Below are 20945 nucleotides of genomic sequence, written 5' to 3'. Positions count from 1 at the left end.
TATCATTTATGTTTTGTAATAATAACTTTATTAGAAGTATGCTATTCAATAATAAGCACATCAAATAAAGTCAGAAAGTTCAAGAAGTTACTTTATAATTTACTTTTATGTTTCAAGCAATACTTCATTTAGGACAGAAAGTTGTTTAATCCAAACCAGTTTGTTACTTATGGTTTAAAATTTAGTCAGCGTCTTATTACATAATATGTTGAAATTACAACTTTGACACATTTCATATACATATTTTTCAAACTCTATGGGCATATTTGAGAATCAGCCTTTTATTCAAAGGATATTTATCATTTCCCTGAATGATATACCTATCTGGGACCAGGGAAAAAAAACTCAACTATGCCATTTCTAGGTGCATGAACAATTAGCACTCTGTTTTAGAAGAAAATTAAGTTAGCTATATTAGCCTCAAAGATATGGAGAATCTAAATTAGAAAAGAAAAATATTATTATACCTTGTGAATTGTGTCAATTCAGAAGAAATATTTTGTGATAATTCATCATGAGGCTCTCAAACAAATCATGATTTTATTTAATGACAAATATATATTCAACTTATAAAATAGTCATTTGGGCCCGGCCTGGCGTGGCTCAGCGGTTGAGTGTTGACCTGGGATCCAAGCGATCGGGGTTCGATTCCCGGTCAGGGCACATGCCCGGGTTGTGGGCTCGATCAGTGACTCTCTCATCATTGATGTTTCTATCTCTCTCTCTCCCTCTCCTTTCCTCTCTCTAAAATCAATAAAGATATATTAAAAAAAAAAAATAGTCATTTGGTTGTGAGCATGGAAACTTCCCAAACTATACAATGATGAAAGGCCATTCAGAGCTGGCATTATTTTTAGAATTACCTTTAAGTATTTATAAGTCAACAATTAAAAAAACTTGATAAGTTATAGGTTAACAAACGTGTACCTTATCAGTTATCAAACAGGTGTATAATTTTGGAGCAATTAAACAGAATTTGTATTCTATCATATTGCTTTTTTATAAGATTTATTTTCTTTCAATTTCACTGCTAAGTTTTCTTTTCCCTCCTCTTTCTATAGACTTTTTAGTGCTATTGTCCAGAAAGGTAACAAGTAATGGAGTAGGCTTTTGTTGGGAGGCAACGGTTGGCAAGTCTGCCAGTTTCAACAAAAAATTCTGCCAGTTTCAGCCATTGTTTGGCCATTTGGGGAAATGCTTCAAAATTTTGTGTTAAAATACTGAGAAACCTTCTCATGTACCCTAGTTTGGAAGGTCACTCCTTGGAATTCAGTGAAACCTGAACACTAAATACATTACACAGGCATCTTCGCTAATATATTTTCCTTTACAAAAAACAGTGAAGGGATAAATATTAGGTTGACCTAAGAATAATAAAATGGTAATTAGTTTCTGAATATTTTCTCTTTGGCAAAGTGTAGAGATTCTAATATCTCCAGAATTTCAGCTCTGGTGTCTGTTGTACACTGCATAGAAAACACATAATGTCACCATTCAGTTTTCTGTGGGGACTACTATAACAAGACATGTTCTTTCATTTAATCATTTTTAAAATTTTTATTGAATTTATTGGAGTGACCTTGGTAAATAGAATCATATGGGTTTCAGGTGTACAATTCTATAATCCATCATCTGTATATTGTATTGTGTGTTCATCACCCCAAGTCAAGTCTCCTCCCATCACCATTTATCTCCCTTTACCCTCTTTACCTTCTTCCACCCTCACCGCCCTTTCCCTCTGGTAATCATCATACTGTTTGTGTCTATGAGTTTTTTGGGTGTTTTTTTTTTTTTTGCTTAATTCTTTCACCTTTTTATTTTTACCCAGACCCCCAAATCCCTTTCCTTCTAACAGCTGTTGGTCTGTTTTCTGTATGAATCTTTTTCTATTTTGTTTGTTTATTTTGTTCATTAAATTCCACATATAAGTGAAATCATATGGTCTTTTTGTCTTTCTCTTACTGGCTTATTTCACTTAGCATAATACTCTCTGCTTCCCTCCATGGTGTTGAAAAAGGTAAAATGTCCTTTTTTTCATGGCTGAGTAGTCTTCCATCGTATAGATGTCCCACAGCTCTTTATCCACTCATCTACTGATGGGCACTTGGTCTGCTTCCAAATCTTGGCTATTGTAAATAATGCTGCAGTGAATATATATTCTTTCGAATCAGTATTTTGGGTTTCTTCATATAAATTCCCAGAAGTGGAATTGCTAAATTTTAAGTACTTACCATGTGCAGACATTTATCTAGGTGCTTAGATAAATGCTTGTACTTGTAGAGCTTACATGTTAGTGGCATGAACAGAAAATAAACAATAATATAAAAAAATATGTCAATTACAGTAGATGGTTTGTTGCAAGGTGACTGGTGTTATAAATAAAAGCTAGGACAAAATAAAAGAGCCTAGTATGAGCAAGATGATTGTGATGGCATAGATCTTTAAAAAGTGATTAGGATAAGCCCCACAGAAAAGTTTATATCTGAGCAAAGTCTATACAGAGAGGTGAGGGGATTAGGCATATGGATATCTGGGAGAGGAGCATTCCATGCTCATTAAAAAAACTTACAACTAATTTTAAATCCTCTTTTAGATAATGTGCCTACCTTCCTTTAAATTTATGCCATTTGGTATCAGAAGTACTAGCAAAAAGTAAACTTGTGAAGGGTTCAACAAAAAGAAGAAGAGACACTAAAATCTGGCATCCAGGAACTATAGGCCCACGGATTTTAAAAAGGAGTAGCGATTTTTTTCGTATTCAGGTGCTGTCATGATGGGTGTGTAATGAATAGTAGAGACAAGCATGATAAACTTAGAAAGTTATGCAATTAATTTGTTCAAATAAGTATTCTCTCATTTTACATCAATAAAGTAATATGATACCCAGTGGTCTTTGTTGTTTATTACAATTTAATTTAATTCCAAAGAGCTGTTCAAATTGGAGTTGCTATACTGTGATAGCTCTCCAGATAGAAAAACTTAAAAATTGTACTTATAGACTGTTTTCCTTCCATGATTATAACATGATGCAATTATGTCTGGAAGAAAAACATACACCAGGATGTAGAACAATCCTTGAAGCCTAAACAATTTTGAGTAATTAGGAGCAAAGTATTGTCTAAGTGTAACGATTTATCTTTTTTTTAAGCACATGTTATTTCTAGACCTACATCACAGTTAGGCTTAAAGAAACCCTCTGAGGATACATCGAACTGGAGTCTCCTATTTCTAAGCTAAGAATACACTAGACATATGTAGCTTATTCAGGTCTTTAGCTTCAGAAACTACATATGTTAAAAGTTTTGAACATGCAGTCTTTCATGGTGCATATGGTACTAGAATTGAGACAGCTAAGAACTTACAACCTTGAATGTGCAGATTTTTATGTACTGCGGTTGTGAGAACTTGGTGAACAAACTTAGCTTTCAGGGTTAATCTGAAAAATTGCACAATTAATGGATTTTTGAAAGGATATTTGAGTTATATAGAAACTCAAATATAAACTCTGTTAAGTTTGATATATTTATTTTCAAGAAAGTAGGCTGGAATTTGGTTCATTAAATATGCACAATATTAATTTTATGATCAAAAGACTTTGTGAGTCTTATTAAATAATTTTTGAGCTGATAACATGAAACATAGAACAGGAATCCTTTTGGAAAAGGTATAATTAAGGAAGTTAACTATGGTGAAGAATTCAATTGATTAAAATGTGAACAATATTTGGAAAAATCATTTTATGGATTTCACTCCTGTCAGCTTGTTGTAGATGACCTTAATTCTTGCTCACATCTCATTTGAGGCCTTTTTGTTCAAATTTATGAAACCAAACATTTTTCAAAGCTTTATTGTTAAGAATATCACTTTACTAACCACATATTTTTGTCTTAAAATTTAACAATTTCTCATACACAAATATGATATTAGCATTGGATTTAGGTGCAAGGAAATCTTTCTGTTAAATTATGAGAGGTCAAAGTTATATTAGAATCAGTTAAAAGAAGGTGTTTCTGAATATTTTAACCAAACACATAAAAGTGTGAGCTAAGTGAATCTATGAGATTGTTCTTTATTTTTTTAAAATGTTTTATCTATAATTCAAGATTTCCAAATATACTAAATATATAGAGAAAATATCTGACTTGTCGGGTTTTGTCATTTTAGAAAACACGTTAGTGAAGGCATTCATTCAGTCTTGATCTTGTGACAAGATGAAAAAGAATGGCAGCCAGCAGTAGAGATTAGGAGTTTAGACTTCAATGGGCACCGGCTTAAACTGAGGTGGAGGTGATGCTGTCCAGAGCAGTCATCGGTCCTGCTTACCTTGGACACCTAGCATAGGGTCTTGTGCATCGTGAGTGCTTGCTAAAATGAAGGTCATGCTGTTTAACCCTACCACCCCCTAAAGCAGTCACGGCATAGTCATGTGAGTTAAAATACGACTGTTCTCCAACAGGATTAAATTCTGATGTGAACAGAACATTCTCCAAATAAAATATACTGATTTGAGAACAGATTTTAATTTGGCAAAAGGAAGAGTGATCCTGGAAGGTCTTATGTTTATCACGTAGAAGAAGGCATGCTACTCCTGACCACCTGAGACCAGAAGTGGCTCCTGTACGTTTAGCTTGCAGAAAGGCGAGGGATGGCAGGTGCAGGTGGGGAGAGTTAGAAGGAGAGGGCTGCAGAAAGGGAGACAAAAAATGATCAATTGCAGAATCTACCTACTGTAGAGTTTCTCCTTAGACTCTGCAGTGTTGCCCTCTGGTTGATGAAAATAATCTTATAGGCCTTTTTTTTTTCTGATATCGTCTGTTTTTTGATAAGTATCTAAGGTGGCTGAAAAATATATACATATAGTTTACCTCATTCTAAAAGAATAACAGTCGTGAGAATTAATTAGCACAGGTTTTTAAATGTGAGTCTAAGAACTCTTAATGGATCCATCAAAAAGGAAGAGCCCTGAAACTCATGCAACTATATGTAAAATGTGAGTCCTTATGAGTGTAAAATACTTTTTATTTTTCTTGAGAAAGTTTATAGTTTCCATTACATTCATAGTGTGGACCAAAATTGCTAAATATTTTAAACAAAATTTTAGAATCAATTATATTAATCCAAAACCTAAAAGGGTGTTTACAATCCTTTTGCACAGGCATTTTTCATTATATTTTTGAAATATCTAAGACTATGTAAGTGTCTACCATTTGGCAGTAGTAAGAAGTCCTTGTAATATAGACATTTTTTTGCAAAAACAAAATAGCCACCTAAATTTTGGAACCTTGTAAACTGAATTTAAATTGATCATTCTTAACGTTCTTTTCATTTTTAGCTTCTGCAGTTGTTTTAGTAGTCAGAACTAAAAATTTATGGAGAGATATCTAAATTTATCTTTAATGTACTATAGTCTACAAGCCCACATGAATAACATACATAAACTTACTTTTATTATCTTATGTTAGAAGAAATTAGTTTAAATTTGGTCGATTGTTATCCTCATTTGACTTTGTGTAACATCGTAATAAAAGATCTAATATATATGATATATGCAATAGCACAACAAAATAGGATTTAGAGTCACAATAAACAGTTAAAATCAGAGCTTTGCCAATGATAATTGTTAGACTTAGGGCACACCGTGTATTTCTCTGAGTTTCATGTGTAAAAGAATGAAAAATTAACAATTTCTGTTTAATATACCTTTTTAAATTGTTAGAATGAAGAGACTTTTTAAGTGCCCAAGTTTTATAGAAATTGTGATTAACAACATTATTTTTATTAGGTTCTGGAATATATTACATAGTGGCAAAAGTGTAATCACTCTAAAAACTGTAGTTAAACCACACTTGTTCACTCTCCCTGGCTTCTAAAGAGGTTGCATTCTAATTGTCTGTCTGTATGTTGATTGTGGACTGAGCTTTTACACAGAAACAAGTTATATCTTCAGTTCTGTCCACAAAAGATTTATGAAGAGCACTATAATTTGTTGAACAACTGCTAAGTGCCAAGTGCTGCGCTAAATATTTCTCATGTGTGGTTTCATGTATTCTTCACAAAACCTTGTAAAGCATTTGGATTATCAACAACATTTTAAAGATGAGAAAGGGGAACTAATAAGTGGTGAATTTGGGGCTCGTATGTCAATGAACTGAAGCCAAAACCCATTAAGTTTTACTTCTGCAATAGAGCTTATATTTCAACTGTTGTTTTTTATTTTCTTAAATTTTTTTGCAATTGATAAGAAAGGGGTGGGAAACAAGGACATAAAAATAATTTCCTGCTGAGCACATAAACTCATGGACTAGCCAGGAAACCTAAGATTTACTTTGCCATTGTTTCAATACAATGGGACATTTCTATAGTTTAACCTAAGGTTCTGGGGACAGCATCCATTCACACTAAGGTTGACCAGACCGGCTACCAATTGGAAAGGAAGCGGTGTGCTTAGGAGCATGAGCTCTGGAGCCAGGTGGCGCGGATTCAAGCCCTGACTCACTGGAGCTATGTGACCTTGGGCATGTTACTTAGGATCTCTGTACCTCAGTTTTGGAGTTTCTTATCTGCAAACAAAGATAATAGCCCTAGGGCTTTGGGGAAGATTAAATGAGTTTATACCTGAATAATTAATAATGTACATGGCACCTGGCAAACCCCAAAACTAAATATTAATCTCAGCAGTAGCAAGCCACCCTTTAAAAAGGGGGTTCTCTTGTATGAGTACAGTGTGGGAAATGTGCCCACTGCTGATAACAGGGAGGGCAGACTCTCCTGTTAGAGGCAAAGAAAAAAAGTTATTTGTCCCTCAGAGATATAAAGATATATGCACCCACTAATGCTTTCTTCATCTAATAATGTTAAGGACCAGGGGGTAAAGCTGAAGATAAATACATATGTTTACCCAAATAAACCTAGTTCTAAGATATTTTAGTTAGCTAACTGAGGGTTTAAGGAAAGTATGTTTAATACATTTAAAATGTAGCAATGTCCTTACTACATATGACATAAATGCTATTGCTTCAAACAGCTACACCTAAGTTTCTATAACACAAATGCATAAGTTTTATTTTTTGCCTTAGCTAATAAAGTATAGTGGCTTGTTTTTAAAGATTTAAAACCAAAAATTTTCATTGAAAGTAAATTCTTAAAGAAGACATATGTAGATTGACTAATAAAACACTTAAAAGTGTTACTCTGATATGAGGTTTCCATTATCCAAGTAAAAAAAAAAAAGTCTATTAATTTGCCTCACATTTGAAAGCCACTACAGAATTAAACAAACAAAATCACAGTTTTGTATTGGTGACACGCTCTTCCCACAGCCCTCCTTATTTTCTATTATGATGTTATATATTTTTCTCCAGTACTTAACAAAGTTCCAATTTTCCTTCAACTTATCCTTGGAAGGGAGGCAAAATGAATGTTTATGCACAAATATCTGCATAAGGACTGATCTCAGGTTAATTAATGGATGCAGGTTCAAACTAATTCTCACCTATAAAATTTATGAAATCAGTACTTGGGATATAAGATCAATTTATCTTGGTTTTGATAGACAAAACTAAGCCTGTGTGCTCATGAATATGCTGATGGTCCTCCATGTGACTAAACGGTAAGGAGAGGGGCTCTCTTAAGAGCCGTCTAGTTGCTATTTGATTATATCACTGCTATTTAATACATAAAATGACATGCTCAGGAGCTGCTATGGTTTCATGAGAAACACAATTGAGCTCAGGTTAACCTAAACCTAATACAGAAATAATTACAGATTCATACAAAGTTTTATGCTATATTAACATTTTTAATTAAAAATATGTTTCATGTTAAGACAAATAAAATTTCTCTGAAAATTGGGCTCCATTCAATAACTTCAATAAAATACAGAGCTGTAGCCTCAATACCATAGGGGTTATTTATTCATTTATTAAGATTTATGTTGGGTTGAGCTGAATTGAGATTTTTGGTTTTTTAAGTGTAGTGAGGTAAAAAGCATCATACATTTATTTTAAACCATGAAGGAATAAGCAGATAAACTTTGTTTTACATTTTAAAAATAAATATACATGGGTCATTCTCAAAGACAGACCACACATTAGGACCCAGAATGAATTCAATAAGACTGAAATCATATCAAGCATCTCCTCGGATTGTTAGGGGCAGAAATATTCATCATGCTCTGTTAACTGTGATTGTTCTGTTCTGATCTGAGAAAGCACTTTCCGACCTGGCTGAGAGCTGTATGCCCCAAGACATGGGAGTTAACTCTGGAATGTGGTCCATACTTCTTTCATCATCATGGCGAGGTTAACAGCCTTGTTCCTGAAACAATGGAGTCCCGGGGGTGCCCACCCTTTGCAACCCCCAGCCCAAATTGCCTGTAACCTGTTAACATTATACCTTGCCTACCTCCCCATGCCTGTGATTCCTACTTTCCCATGTAATCTTGTCCTTCTACCCAATGTAAGCAGCTGGCTCCTGGGGGTGGCAGGGCAGACTCTCATGGATGACTCCTGCTCCCCCATTCTGCTGGCAGTATGGACTAAACGCTCCTATACCGTTCAACCTTGTCTCTACTTCATTGGCTCAAGTGGTGACGGGCAGCCCAGACCCACTGTTGTCCAGTTTCAGGATCCCTGTGGCATGAAATTAGAAATCAACTACAGTGAAAACACTCAAAAACATTCAGACACATGGAGGAGAGTATTATATAAGTGAATTAAGCCAGTCAGAGAAAGACAGGTATCACCTGATCTCACTCAGAGTGGAATCTAATGAGCAAAATAAACTGATGAACAAAATAGACCCAGAGACATGGAAGCATGGAGCAGACTGAGGGGTCTCAGAGGGAAGGTGGGGTGGTGGGTGGGTGCGGAGAGATTAACCAAAGAACTTATATGCGTGTGTGCAGGACCCAGGGACACAGACAATTGTGTGGGGAAGGCCTGGGGGAGGTGCGGGGTAGAAGGGCCAATGGGGATAAAAGAGGGCATCTGAAAATACTTTCAACAATAAAGATAAATTTAAAAATAAATAAATAAATACACTATGTGACTACTTTTGAAAACAATAATATATTGGTAAGTTAGTTTTGCATAATACTGTCTCTTTCAAATAAGCAAAATAATTTAAGGGAAAAAGGAAAAAACATGTTCTACAAAGATATTTGCAACTTATCATCAGATAAGAGCGGGAACTTAATACCCATCGACCTTAACTTGGTTCATAGCGAGTGACTCTATTTTACCTTTTAGTAATAAGAAGTAAGGCTTTTATTATGTTTTAAAATTTTTAAGTCATTTCTCCTTTTTTCCTAAAGTAACGTCAAATTTAAAAAACAAACTTGGTTTGGAGACTCTCAAATATGGAAAAACACAGGGATTATTTGATCTAATCTGATTTAATGAACAACATTATAATTCTAATTAGACATTTAAAAATAGCCTGAATTTATTGAGGAGACTTTTCTGTTTAAATTGGAATTGCAATAGAATGTATACAAATTTTCTATTATTTAAATGGATTTTGTTGATTTAATTGTCACCTATCTAATTCATAGGTTCTTTTTTACTAAATCACGCTAACTCAATATTTATATTCCAAATTTTACAATTGAATGTATTTTACTTATTATTTCTTCAATTTTATGCTTTAAACTAGGGCTATGTATCTTCAAGATTATAAACCAGACTTATAAGTACCTAAGCTAAAATTAAGGTGTGAAAGCTATCCCGGATACTTTGAATTGCATAACTGCCACTGATGAAAGAATTTGGGCAGGAATGGTTGTCCATGTGAATAAATAGAAAAATGATTGAGATAGCTTGTTAGTATGCACACCTGATCTTGTATTTCTGGTAAATATTTTTTCCTCCTTAATTGCATCGGAACATTTTCTGACCTTAAATGAGGGTATTTCTTGAATCATGTAATGGTGCAGCATGGCAAAAGTACTTTGGTAGAAAAGAGAGCCTCCCTGAGAGAGTATAAACATTTATAGTTCACACATAGACTTCAAACCAGGCACAGACAAGTGTTTTAAATAGCTGCGCACTGATTTTCCATTTTAAGTGTATTCTCTGACAGACTGATTGGGCCAAGACAAAAGAGGTGCTACAAATATGACACTCTGTCTCTCTTTAGCACCACTGCAACAATACAGCTTATGTTTATGGGTTAAAAGCTTCTCTGAGTCCTAAACAAAGATAAGGAGGGAAGCCAAAGACCGCAAACAATGTTCTTTGAATATATTTGTTTTCTGAAAAGTTGACACCGTAAGAGTTATATCTCTAAAAACAATTAGTTTTTCAAACTGCCTTCAAAGTCAAACAGAGTGTAAAATAAGCTTTGTTTAGTGAATCCATATTTTGATAATTTAAAAATTATTTTGCTAATTTTTCTATGAAGTTATAAAACACTCCTTAAAAAACAAGTTACTATCTAATTTTAACTATGTATATAAAAATGGAAAGCAAATTATTGTTATAATGGTTCCAAACGATCTGTTAGAAATATATAATAATGATACTACCTGAAGTCTCATGAGGTTTTACGTGTTTATCAGATAATTTTTCCACATTAACATAAAGCATATAAGGTCTTTTTTGTCTTAATATTATTTTGAATTTTTTACTGAAATTCAAACTTCTATTATACATGAAAAAATAATGGTGAAAATAGTTACAGGTGAATGTAAAGATTCTCATAAATATGCTAGGATGTCAACTCCACTTAAACCCCATTATACTCTAGGCATCACCAGTGAGTAAAACATATATACCTTGGTTGTTCTTTAACATAAATTTAAAATTACAGACCCCGATTTATTTTACTGTTCTATTTTTTCAGTGAATGGTTTCAATATATTCTAAACATTTACATAGCTTAACTAATAAAAATAACACTTTAGTATGTGCTAGATATATTTTTTAAAAAGACATTGTAGCAATAACCAAAGCATATTTTTTGAAGATAATTGAATATTGCAGGTAAAACATAATTTAGCTCACATTTTTCATTCAATTTCTCAATTCTATATTTCATTTTACATATTTAGAACTGGCCTTAGACTCTGTGCATTGATTTTCTGATGCTACAGGCTAATATCATCTAGAAAAATAAATCAGTTCTTTATGGTTGAAAGCTCTGACATTCTCTTATTAAAAAAAAAGCAAACACCAGAATAAAATAATATGAATTTTTATTTCAAACTTTGAAATGCTTATTTCTAACATTATTTTCTCAAATAATTAGTCTTTGCCTAATGACCCTCAATATTCATTGCCTAGTATTTTACAATAGTATTTTTTAAAAAAATAAAGATGATAATTCATACTATTAATACAGTTACAAAAATTTAATTAAATTTTGCAGGAAAATTATGGGGTTTTGGTAGCAATGGAAAAAATTTAGAGAAGTTTAGGGAGTTCCAAACTTGATATTAATATAATACTTCCTTCTAAGAAAATAATGTGAAATTAAAAATAATGCTATTTTAATTTTTGTTACTAACACATGGCTTTGGCTTAGGCACTTAATGTGTTCTTTCCATTTCCTCTTCTAATTATCAGATGGCTATTTACAAGGTCACATTCTAAAAACACTTTTTCCATTCTACCCATGTGTCAGGGAACTCAATACAATTAATAATAGAAAGTAGACAGGAAATCTGCCACAATATTTTTAAAGAATCTCAAAAGTAAGGCTTAATTGATGTTTACATTCATTTGGAGAAATTTTGGGGGGGGAAAATGAGTATAAAATTATCAGGGAGCTGCTCAGAATGAATTTGTAGTCCGCTGTTAATGTGCTAGATTCTGAGGGACTAAGTACAGGATTTCTCCATTGAAGGGCATTGTGCAGAGTGTAATTTCATTTAGGTAAGAATATATATGCACATTTTGTCAACCAATGTAACTGAACCCAAATCTGACACCTATTTTTTTCTTAGCCACAAATTTATGGTACCTCTATACCAACAACTTATTAAGTAGACACTAGATTCTTCGTGTCCAGGACAGTCCGTCCGTACTGTTGAAAGAAGTATTAACAGATGTTTCATCTCTGCATTTAATAAGTTCTATCCTGAAAATTCTTTCTTTTAAAATACATACTTTAATTTTTCTGTCTGATGATCTGATATGCCCATTTGGGAAACCTGTGTTACTTTTCTTTACCCACAGTTGTCTCACTATCACACCCTCCCCTCAAAAGATTTCGGAGGAATACCAGATAAATTGAAGTGACACATTCTGTTAGCTCATAGGATTAGGGTTAATACAGAAATCTCGACATTCTCTCAACCCTAGCTGGTTTTTTCCCTTTGTAGCCCACCCCATTATCCAATACAGCGGAAACAGTCCAGGGTTAGCAAAAGAGAGTTTGAAACACATCTGGCAACAATGAACAATGAAAATTCCATTAGTCCAATAGTTAGAGATAAATAGAGGTGAAAGACAAATAGAAGGCAAATATATTAAATTCAAAGTGATTGCTTTCCTTTAAATTTCCCATTGCATTCGACCTCAGAGTGAGTAAAACTCTGAGACCCCAAAAGTAGTTATTCTTTCACCCCTTTCTTAGAATACTGATTATATGGAAAGTTTAAAGACCCTTCCTGGGGCTAAAAATGTTTTCCAGCTGTCAAAATTTAAGCTTAGCTATTAGTAGAGCTAATTTTAAAAGGCACTGTTCCCTGATAAGATATTTGTTTAAAAGTATGATTTTTACCCACTTAGATTTTTATTACTTGCTAAATTTATTTTCTAGACTATCATTGTACATAATATTGTCTAATAGTAAAAGGTTTTGTATATATTTTGGAGTAACATACTGTAGTTTCTCTAGTGTGAAACAAATGAGGATGTTTCAGCATTATTTCGTCAGTAAATTTCAATGGTAGAAACATAGTCAAAGTGCACAAGAATACTACTCAGAATCAATATATTTATTTTGAATAATGTACTTACCCAGCACAGCTCCTAAGGAAACTCTTGGTGAAATATTCTGAGGAGGGAATTGGACTTTCTGAGACCCCGCAGAAGGGGGTGCCCGGCAGGCAAGGTGGGAGCCTCGCAGTGGGAGCCCGCGGGCACCGGGAGGTCCAGCCTGATGACCTGCAGCCTGATGACCTGGAGCAGGAGGTGCCGCTCTGCTGGAGGGCGAGGGCTGCTCTGAGCAGGCTGGAGGTGCTGGCACATTGTCAGCGCTCAGCAGCAGAGGGGACGGAGAGCTTCCTGTTGCATCACCCCGACCCCGCCTGCAGTTAGTGTTAGGTTACTTTCTTTCTCAGCTCGCAGCCCCGGGAAGCAGCTCCCTTCCCACTCGGAGGCGAGAGCGAGAGGCCGCCGGAGCAGGCGGGGATCCCGTGCCCGGGAACACGCTGTCAGCAGCCACACCGGCCAGCCCACCTCGGCCGAGCTGCTGGGGCCCGCCAGGCAGAGCTGCCTCGGTCGGAAGGAAGCCCGGGGGTCACATTCTGTTCCAAGGATTAAAGGAGTTAGGGGCATGTGTGTGTGTGTGTGTGTGTGCGCTGAATTATATGTTACAACGTATCTGAGGAAATTATTTTCTTCATAAATGAACACAGAAAAATAATAACTGCACCCATCATAATTAATTCTTTGATCCAAATTTTATTAATTTGGAGTTTTGATAATCGGAGCTATTCCTTGATCAATTGTCCGCAATAAACTGAAGAAACTTTATTCTGTAGATTTTTTTAAACACTTTTTGCTTTGTTACGACACTAATATGTATGTATTTTTCATAAACAAAACCATTGTGTGCATACATATACATATTTAGAATTATTTTCACTGTATATAAAAGTATATGTATTAGAGAAAATAACCCTTTGAGAACATATTAATATATTTAAAATTATTGCAAATATTTTTAAATTTTGACTTATCATCTATAAAATTAAAAAGTAATTTATACTACATTTATACCTCAAAATGGCCTCAAAAAATGCATATAATTTATAAACAATATGAAACAATTTAAAATATGCAACATACATTAATTTTTTTTAAAGTTTTGCTTCAAAAGATAATTCTATTCTAAATGTGTTTAACGAATCATTGGAAATAGGGACGAAAGTTTTAAATTAGAAATGTCTTTTAATAATATGGTACATGTGTGAAGATACAACAGTAGTTATAATTCCTGAAACCTAAACAGCATTAAAAAATCGCTTAATTGCCCAGCCGGGCATGGCTCAGCGGTTGAGCGTCGACCTAGGATCCAGGCGATCGGGGTTCGATTCCCGGTCAGGGCACATGCCCGGGTTGCGGGTGCAGCAGACCAATGACTCTCTGGTCGTTGATGTTTCTATCCCTCTCTCTCCCTCTCCTTTCCTCTCTCTGAAATCAATAAAGATATATTTAAAAAAAAAAAAATCGCTTAATCAATCTCAGCATCAATTTCTCATCTGTAAACTAAAAAAGAGGGATCAAATAATACCGAAAATCCCTTATATCTCTAAGACTTTGAATCAACAAACTGTGTAGCATTTAGAAATAAATGATATTGTGATGTTCATTCTAGTCTTGGTCAATTTGGGATCAGAGGCACGGAGAAATTGGTAAATTACTGCAATTCTGGACAAAACGAGATATTAAAACACTTCTTGTAAACTAACAAAGGAGGACAAGGCTACATAACTTGAAGGGATATCATGTTTCTGCAGCACTATGCTCCTAACATTTTTATAACCTGGATCCGTGGAAGAAACTTATTTTACAGTCTTTGATTTTAAGATCAATAGAATCAAGGCCAGTAAAAATACATACATATAAAAATAGGATACATACTAATCTCCACCAATTATAATTAAAAGAGTTGTAAGAAACTGAGTTATACCTATTTTGTTAGTGGGAGATAGAAAATAACCAAGGAGTTAAATTGCCAGGTTATTGAATATTGTATTCCCAGGTAGGGCTCGGTTTGCTTTGCCTTGGGAGGCTGGTGAGATGTTATTTCATTTTGAGCTATTTCCTCCAGCCCCTGAGAAGAAAAGTCAAAGATGCAAATTATGGATGGCTCCAGAAGCAACGGCTCTTTGATCAGAATACCAGTGGGAGCAGTCCCAGGTGAAAGCTCTGCTAGACTCTGCTGTGGAGGGAGCACTCTGCTCGGAGCCACTAAGCAAGAAGCAGAAGGCCCTGGGCTTGGACCACGAGACATGAAATTTCAGTTCTGGTTCTGATACTTTCTAGTGGGACCTTTGACAAAACATTTTAGGTCTTTTTGTTCCCATCCTAAAGTTTGGAGCAGAATCGAATACTAGATTTTAATATCGGAATCATCTCTATCCATGTCTTCTCATCTCCATGCTTGATATAATATGTGAAAGACATCTGATCCCCTAGAAAGAGATCAATATGTAGTGTTGAATTTAAGCTATGAAAAACTAAAACTTTTCCTGTTCAGTTTGCAAAAACATTAACTTTCTCCCCAAAGATTAGCTGATTTTATTTGTCCAACACTAGTAAAGTCTAATGAATGGAAAAAATCTATGCTATGAATTTATATCATAAGACGCTTAAATCTTAAATGTGTGCTCTTTCCTACTATACGTCAAGGCTATACTAACTGGAAAGCTAACAGAAATTATATAGTATTTATATAAAAATTATTGGCAGGCACATGTTTATAATCTATGAAGACTGGGGTAATTTTTATCACTATCATCTATAAGACTTATTTAGAAATAACAGGATAACTGCATTCCACTAATCAGATACTTAAAAGTTGCCCTTTTATTAACTCTAGAAATAAATGGCATGAGGACTTCCAGGAGCCACTCTGGGTATGGAGGGGCAAGGGGAAAAATATAATGCAAGCTCCTCCAGTACACAATGAAACATGGCAACAAGTATTTGGGAAAAGCAGAACAAAATAAAAAAGTATTTCAATAATCAATGAGGCCATTCTTAGACACTGTGGTATTAATATATTAATTCGGCCTCACATATTTCATATATATATATTCCAGAACAGATTGAAGACACTAGAAATCATTTAATAAGTAGTGAGTGAGCCTATATTTTGAGTTAGATACTATACTAGTTGTGTTGGTAGTTACAGAAAAATATAATTTGCTCTGCGATCTAGTTGAGAGTGAATATAATATTTTCTATTATTAAAACCAAAGGGTGGATTTTCCACTCTAATTGTGCACATAATTTATCACCTTGAGGGAAATCATAATGTTGTTTTAAAATCTTTACTATGAATATGAGTTGGAAAAAAGTAGAAAACCTTACATTTGAAATAAGTAATATTATATCAGGTCCATATGTAGATAAATAAAACTATTTTACTAGCCTAATATAGAATTTCTTTTACTATTTTAAAATGTATTTCCCCAAGAGAGTCAAACAACATATCAAAAATAATTGGCTAAAAATCTGCCTATTTTGTTCATTGATTCTTAAGTTCTGATGGATTTGGATCTTCCAAGAAACTCATTTCCTCATAGATATTCATGAGTGTTTGAGCTCTCCTACCCCGAAAGGGGTACCTGTTAGTAGAATTAAAGAACTAGCACTGGCAAATGACATATGTCATGACTAATTAAAAATTAATATTTAAGTACAACAAAATTTAAGGTGCTCACTTAAATAAGGGTACAAAAAAAACTTCTTCAGGGTAAACACTTCTAATTAGGGCGATCCTATGCCCCAGTTTGTTAAGGCAGCCCCAGTTTCTATTTCCATGCTCAAAAATGTCCTGATTTGGATAAAAAAATTACGTATGGTCACCCTTGCCATACTTATCCATACTGCACTGACAAGTGGTACATAAATACTGCGAATGAGTGAGCAATTTACTTGGGAAACTCAAATCTCCTTTCCCAGAAAAGTTTAAAATACTTCTTTCTATTTCTAGTCTAGTTTTAGTTGGCCTTGATAAAGATTCCCTTTCCATATCTGTACATGTATTTCTTGTGGATTTATTCTGAAATACTTTTTATTTGCTGAATATCAATCTTGATTATGACATAATGATTTATTTAAACTTGTGTTTATGCATGTTGACCGAAGTAGCATTTGATTAAATGACTATGTCTCAGATTTGCTTGAAAATTTGATTATTAAATTCTAAAGCCAAATTAGTAGTAATGTTTTCCCAATACAGACTATTTTAATCAGTTATTGTCATATTTACATAACTTGTAAAATTATTAGCAATTTTGATTTTTCTCTTCAATTATTCATTCATGTTTAACATCAACCTATTTTTTACAGTGAAAGGTTTTAAATAAAAAGAGTGTGGGACTACATATATAATGTATATACTAAAATATAATACAATGTATTTGCCTAAGAATTCTTAATACCTTTGAGAAAGTATCAGATCCTTTATATATTTAGCTATGAGTTGGGTATCTATAGTCTCATCCTGCCATCTAGTGTTAAAGATTCTCAAATTACAGAAAGTTCCTCAACTGAAATCATAGCAAAATTCTATCTCTTTTTGAATCATGAAAAAAATCCCAACAACTAGGGAAGATTCCTAAGAAAACATTTTGATGTACATGATAACTAGAGTCATATGTGCAGCTACTTATTGTAGACTATACAATTAAAGTGTCAATTTACATATAGTGAAAAAATAAACATCATAAAGTATTTAGATCCAAAGGCAAACAATCATTAAATAAATGTTAAAACCCAAGTTAAAAATTGCAAAATCAAATGACATCCCATCTTTTGTCTTTCAATACGCACTTAAATCTTTGAAATGATCTAAACCTAGACAATTCTGAAGCCCTTGGCCAGGCTAAAGTGGACAAACTCCTACACATCTGGGCAGAAAAACAAATCAGATCTTCAAAAGCTCACAACAGAGAGAAAAGTGTCTCTCACACTTAATAAATGAGGGCCTCACTATATCCAAACGTGAAAAATATTTGTTCTATCACTATATGCTAGAAAAAAAATCAATCATTGGCTATAATCCTGCTCTAACTTAATACAGCTGACATTTGAGAGAGATGGTATTTGAGTGTATATTAATTACCTGAGATCTATCTCTATAAACATATGTATCATCAGAAAGCAAAGCTTATAACCCGCGGTCATCTATAGACACATATTAATTGATCATATACCATGTGCCATGCATTCGGGTAGATATCAGGAATGCAAAGACTGGTAATAAGGATTTAGTTCACTGCTTCTAAGGAATTTACTTTTGACCCCCAGGTAGAGATTTTGAAAACTACTCTTATTTTGGCTTATACTGGTCAAATAAATACTCAGATCGCTAAGAAGTGATATGATCAGTGACTGAAACATAAGGCCTGAGTAGACAGGGAAGGCAGGATGGAGGGAGACCCTACTTCTTGTACAAAAGCATTTTCTCTGAAGATAATACTTTGGAACCTAAAAGTCAAGAGAGAGAAGACGTTGGGCAGGTTAGAAAGAAGCCTTGCCTTGGTGGGGCTTCCCAGAAGCAGGGCGAGAGGAGGGTTTGGGTGCCCCTGGTCACTGAGGGGGCGCTCTTTAGCTTTAGGGGAAAGCATTGGGGAGTGAATGCGAGCTGCTGGGCCTAGGAATGAAGGAGCAGCCACCGACCTCAGGGAGAACCTGGGAGTGGCTGAATTCATGGGCAGGGCTCCAAGTTGTCCCCCTGCGGCCAGGGAGCCTGTCTTTTGCAGCTCCTCGGTTGTCGGGGTTGCATGAGCCACCCTGGGAGAGGGAAAGGTGAGTTCCAGGGAAAGGTGCTACCATCAGCTGAGGGCAGTTTGGAGGAGAATGCAGCTGGGAGCTGCTGGCAGCCTCTTCTCTGAGCCTCTGAGAGAGGAGTGCACCAGCCCGACAGAGAGCCTGCAGGGGGCTGGGGATGGAGTCCCCTGGGAAACCCAGAGCAAGCAGGCAGCCTGTTCACGTTGCACCCACACTTTGCAGTCTGAAGACTAGTGGGCAGGAGGAGAGTCCCACGTGGACCCATCAGGACTCAGGAGGCCGGGCCTGTGAGTGTGGTAAGAAGTTGTATTTTATTTTATGGGCAAGGGCTTATGCCATCCAAATCAAGTTTGTGCTTTGTTCGGGTGTGGCTGGGTAGGCCTGGGGTGAACGGCCAAGTACAAAAACTTTTTCTGGAAAATATTTCTATGTCTTTTAGCAAAGTTATTTAGTTGAAGTTAATGTCCACAAGTGCTAATTCTACAAATGGAGGCTCTTTTTTTTTTTTTTTTTTTTGGATTAATTGTAAAGAAACATAAAAACAAATTCAATCTGGGGTTGTGTTCATTAGTTTAAGTATTGAGCGCTATCTAGTAGTGCTTTCTGGGTTTCTGTTCTGTTTTAGGGGAAATTGAGGAAGAAAAATAACATTTTTTTTGTTATGATTAGCATTTTTCCAGAAATATGCTGTTTTAGATGTTTTCTTGAACTCTGCGATGATTTTATTTCAACTTTTCAGATGAGGGAACTGAATCTTAGTAAGTTTATACAATTATAAGTTGGTAGAAATGGAACTTGAAACCTAAGTTGTTTGGTTTTTAAACCTGTCCTCCTTCTTTATAACATTATTTGCAAAGTATTTAACATGGCAAACTTATTCAGATATTTTTGGAGGAAAATTGTGTGGAATATAAGTAAAAGGATATTGGTTCCTGGGGCTTCAGTTAGACAATTCCACATCGAGAGAAAGAAAATAGTGGGTGCTTTCAAGATAGGAAAACCCAACACAGTGTTCAGCAAGTTTACATTAAACATCACCACTAGCTTGGCCATTTTTCTGTTCAAATATATTTGTATTCTGGTTTCTATCTAGATCATATATTTCCAATATTATTCATATGTAATTGATAGTGTAAGTTTCTAATGTTTAGAAGGATGAACCAAGGAATATTGAGCATTTTTTAATATAAGAGTTCTAAGAAACATATTTAAATATTTTAAGATGAGTTATATATAACGTGAAAGGTTAAGGTAGGTGGTGTGTGGAGGGGTTAAATAGCCGTCTCAGGTGAATAAAAAAATTGAATTAATTAAGGAAAAGGGGTCGGGGGATGGGGATATCAAAAGGAGGGGCTACACAGCACTGAGTCGGTGGGTATCGGGTCCGCGATGGCAGCAAATACGTGCTTAGGACGGTGAGCCAAGGAAGGTGCGTAGACGAAGCAACAGGAGAGCCCGGGCTGGGCCGCTTGGGCTCCCTGAGGAGTCAGGGAGAGAAGGGGCCTTGGGGACAGGTCCAGGGGGTGAGCCCGGGACGAGCTGCTGCTGCCCATTGCAGGGTCCCCTAGAGGGAAGAAGGGGGAAGGATATGGCGGGGTGTCCTTTGTCCTCCGTATTTGTCTGTTTCTTGCATGTGGAAATCTTAGGGGAGGTCTCAGGGAGTGTTTCTAGAATATTCCTCAGCTTTCCAGGTGTGCTCCTCCAGGGTCATGGTCTCCACTGGTTGGTGCCAGGGCAGAGGGCCATTAGCCAATGCAGCTGGTCCTGGGGCAGCTATGGTGCCACTTGTCTGGTTTTGCTGCTTTTCTGGGCCTGGAGCTGAAATACAACTGAGGCCTAGATGTTATCTTTAGGGAGAAACTGCTCAGGGGTCTAAACCGCAGGGCCAGTGATATGCTGGGGAGGGTAGGTTACCCTGGGGACAAGGTTCTTGTTTTCCCAGGTTCGCCCCTTGCTAGGCACCCCGGGCTTCCTGCCCTGGTGAGTCTCTGTACCCACGTTTCTGTACCTGGCCCATCTAACATAATGAACATAGGTTTTTTAGAGAAATTGAAAGAATATTCACTGATTTTACCCTTTCAGACCCATGTTAAAGTTTCCATATTAAAAATATCATTAGCTCCTGTTAGGCAATTATCTCAAAAACAAATTATTGAAAAATTTTCAAATTATTAAGTATGCATAATTTTTACATTTTCCCCAGTTACTCTTGTTAACAGTAAAACCACTGCGTATTTATGCTCTTCATTCTTC

The 20945-nt window shown here is 35.4% G+C and overlaps 1 protein-coding gene across 7 annotated transcripts in view; it reads right to left on the bottom strand.

The window, feature by feature from the left end:
• Positions 1-13224, bottom strand: part of CALCRL (calcitonin receptor like receptor) — an 86885-nt gene extending 73661 nt beyond the window's left edge. For 6 of the 7 annotated variants that reach the window (XM_087819721.1, XM_016213132.2, XM_016213060.2 and 3 more), the window contains exon 1: positions 12963-13224. The gene's annotated coding sequence lies outside the window, so the exon portion shown is untranslated. The remainder of the gene's footprint in view (positions 1-12962) is intronic. The other variant, XM_087819722.1, reaches the window with a different exon arrangement.
• Between the last annotated feature and the right edge of the window lie 7721 nt (positions 13225-20945).

This window comes from Miniopterus natalensis, chromosome 8 (genome assembly GCF_054644295.1).
Source record: "Miniopterus natalensis isolate mMinNat1 chromosome 8, mMinNat1.hap1, whole genome shotgun sequence".
In the NCBI taxonomy this organism is placed as follows: domain Eukaryota; kingdom Metazoa; phylum Chordata; class Mammalia; order Chiroptera; family Miniopteridae; genus Miniopterus; species Miniopterus natalensis.
The sequence above is the reverse complement of the archived record's forward strand: the minus strand, read 5'-3'. Positions and strand labels throughout refer to the sequence as shown.